Here is a 3354-nt window from a genome sequence, read left to right on the forward strand (position 1 = left end):
TGCAGCATGTTCATCCCTCTAATGTTTGTCAGTTTCAGGTGAAAGTCAAAGCAGCTGCTGCAAACACTTACTTTTATATCACTCAGCCTTTTTATTTTCATATAAAACAAAACAAAAGAAAAATGCTGCATATCAACAGTCTAAGAATTCATAAGTCTGTTAGACTAAAGCACTGTTTACCATGTTGGTGATCTTTGTTGCACACACACACAAACACAGTTATCAACTTTTCAATTTAATTTTACCAAAAGAAGCAAATTATGAAAAACTCCATGAAATACTTGTGTGTAGACAAGTTGTCATAAATACTAACATTATGGATATTGGTTACTGCTCTTGTATGTGATATCAAAGGCATCACTGGGATACCTAGTCCATGCAACATAAATATCTCCTGTAGAAAAGGTATGACTGAGAATGAATATCGCTACAATATCAGAGATGTATTTGACCAGTATCTAATATATCTTCGTCTGATGGAAAACATCTCTTGTATTGTGATGATATTCACTTTCATTCATATCTTTACCATACGGTAATGAATATCTTCCACAAAAGTTCCCAGAAGAGTCATAGTGACTGCATGATCTGCATATACTCTCTATATGTATATGAATATCTAAAATCAAGAGTAAGAACTGTGTATAATTATGTAAAGACAACAACTGCATGACTACCTGCAGTGATTCCTCAACTTTTTTTTCTATAACTGGCGAATGCTCCTTCTGTTGTGCCCCACATGATGGTACTAATGCAATGTGACGTAATAATTCTATCAAGAGCCGATACGGTCACATTTAGGATATATCATTGCAATGCTATAAATTTACTCCAGTCGTTAACAATATAATGTTACAAAACCACAGAAAAATCCTCGTATATCTAAAGACAAGGTTTAAAACCAACGAAAATTACAACACGTAACGAAACTCCTACATTGCTAATGACCTTTCACCTGGTCTCAGCCTGACATCCTCATCTACACAAACCCGCCAAACTCCCTTGACTGACACCATTCCCTTATATCTAATATCGTGTCACCTCTTCACACTATTCATATTTACCCAATCAGAGAGAATCATGTGGCTTGCGAAGGGAATTTACTAAAACACGACGTATTCTGTGTTTTGGTTTCTCGTTCACGTCGACTCCGTTTTCATAACAAGAGCGGATTCGGAAGGCAACGTTCTTTTAGGAAATCAACACTGTTGTCTGGCGGTGATTGGTTGTGATTTAATTGGAAAATTATAGGATTTTTTCATTGTCTGTAGTAATCAATTACTGTAGATTATATAAGATGAGGTGAAGAATTCCAGATGAACCTATTTCATTGAATTTCTTAAAAAATAGAATCCTAAATGGGCGAAATTGATCTTCCATCTTTTCAAAGAAAACACAACTTACGCGAACACATGAGAAACTAATAAATAACATTCGACTTTAAGAGAAAATTAAAGAAACTATATAGTCTAAAATCCTAAGAAAAAATATGAAAGAAGAACTTAAGGAATTCCATATCAGTAAGTTTACAATGACTGTCATAATAATCAAATCTGAATCAAATCCTCAGATTACAACAATTAAAATAATCAAATCTGAATAATTTTCTCTCTTCCTCAGATTACAACAATTAATGTATATAATTAAAATGCGATAATGATAACGATAAGAATAAATATAATGAGTTAGAACAACAAATTAAAAACGTTTACCATCGAATTATTACAGTGGTGACAAATACAATGATAAAAATATTGATGGTGATGGAGGTGATGAGGTGATGAAAGTGGTGATGGTAGTGTTGGGGATCGTCGCGATGATGGTGTGGTGATGATGCCAAGGGAATGGTGGTGGTGATGGTGATGTGGAGGTGGATATGATGGCTTGGTGGTGGTGAAAATGGTGGTGGTGATGATGGTGGTGGTGATGAAGATGGTGGTGATAATGGTGGTGGTGGTGATAATGGTGGTGGTGATGATGGTGGTGGTGGTGATGGTGATGGGGTGATGATGGTGATGATAATGGTAGTGGTCGAGGTGGTGGAGATGGTGATGGGGTGATGATGGTGATGGGGGTGATGGTAGTGGTGATAATGGTGGTGGTGATAAGGGTGGTGGTGGTGGTGGTAATGGTGATAGTGATAATGGTGGTGGTGATGGTGTTGATAATGGTGGTGGAGATGGTGATAATGGTGGTGGTGGTGATGATGGTGGTGGTGATGGTGTTGAGATTGGTGGTGGTGATATTTGTGGTAGTGGGGATGGTGGTGGTGTTAATGGTGGTGATGGTGGCGGTGATAATAGTGGTGGTGGAGATGGTGGTGGTGATAATGGTGGTCGTGGGGATGGTGGTGGGGGTGATATTGGTGGTGATGGTGGTGGTGATAATGGTAGTGGTGCTAATGGTGGTGGTGGTGATGATGATGCTAATGGTGGTGGTGTTAATGGTGGTGATGGTGTTAATGGTGGTGCTGGTGGTGATGGTGATTATGATAATGGTGGTGGTGATAATGGTGGTGGTGATGATAATGGTGGTGATGATGGTGATGATAATGGTGGTGGTGGTGATGGTAGTGGTGGTAATGGTGGTGGTGGTGATGGTGGTAATGAAAGTTGTCATGGTGATGTTATGGGTAATGCAGGGGGTAGTGATACTATTGCGGTGATGACGATGGTGTGGCGATGGTGTAGTGGTGATTATGGTGACGACGGTATTGGTGCTGACACGGCCAATGATGGTGATGACAATGATGATGACAATGATGATGACAATGATGATGACAAGCGATCCGACTCTCGCTGACTCAACAGGGGCGGCTTCAATGTTGGTTGGGACGCGTATCATGGCGGGGAGAGGGCGGGCCAGGGGGGGGTTGGCGGGGCTGACATCGCTGCCTTTTACGACTCGCGCTGACGTCCATTGGAGGCAATTTTCTTCGTGGCCCTTTATCCACAGGATATATATATATATATATATATATATATATATATATATATATATATATATATATATATATATATATATATATATGTATGTATGTATGTATGTATATGAATATATATATATATATATATATATATATATATATATATATATATATATATATATATATAAAGAGACAGAGACAGAGACACACATGCACACTAGCAGCACACAAATATATATGTACACACACACTCACACTCACACGCATATATATATATATATATATATATATATATATATATATATATATATATATATATATATATATATATATATATATAGATAGATAGATAGATAGATAGATAGATAGATAGATAGACAGACAGATAACAAAATAATAAACAATTGAGGATAATAATCACCGGATTA

General features: G+C 37.5%; 1 protein-coding gene across 2 annotated transcripts in view; it reads right to left on the bottom strand.

The window, feature by feature from the left end:
- The window catches only part of LOC113823376 (probable RNA-binding protein EIF1AD), a 6878-nt gene extending 5686 nt beyond the window's left edge, over nt 1-1192 (bottom strand). Inside the window, exon 1 of one of the 2 annotated variants that reach the window (XM_027376003.2) lies at nt 1065-1192. The gene's annotated coding sequence lies outside the window, so the exon portion shown is untranslated. Of the gene's footprint in view, nt 1-677; nt 809-1064 lie in introns of those variants that run through there. The other variant, XM_027376005.2, reaches the window with a different exon arrangement.
- Between the last annotated feature and the right edge of the window lie 2162 nt (nt 1193-3354).

This window comes from Penaeus vannamei, chromosome 30 (genome assembly GCF_042767895.1).
Source record: "Penaeus vannamei isolate JL-2024 chromosome 30, ASM4276789v1, whole genome shotgun sequence".
Classification (NCBI taxonomy): Eukaryota; Metazoa; Arthropoda; class Malacostraca; order Decapoda; family Penaeidae; genus Penaeus; species Penaeus vannamei.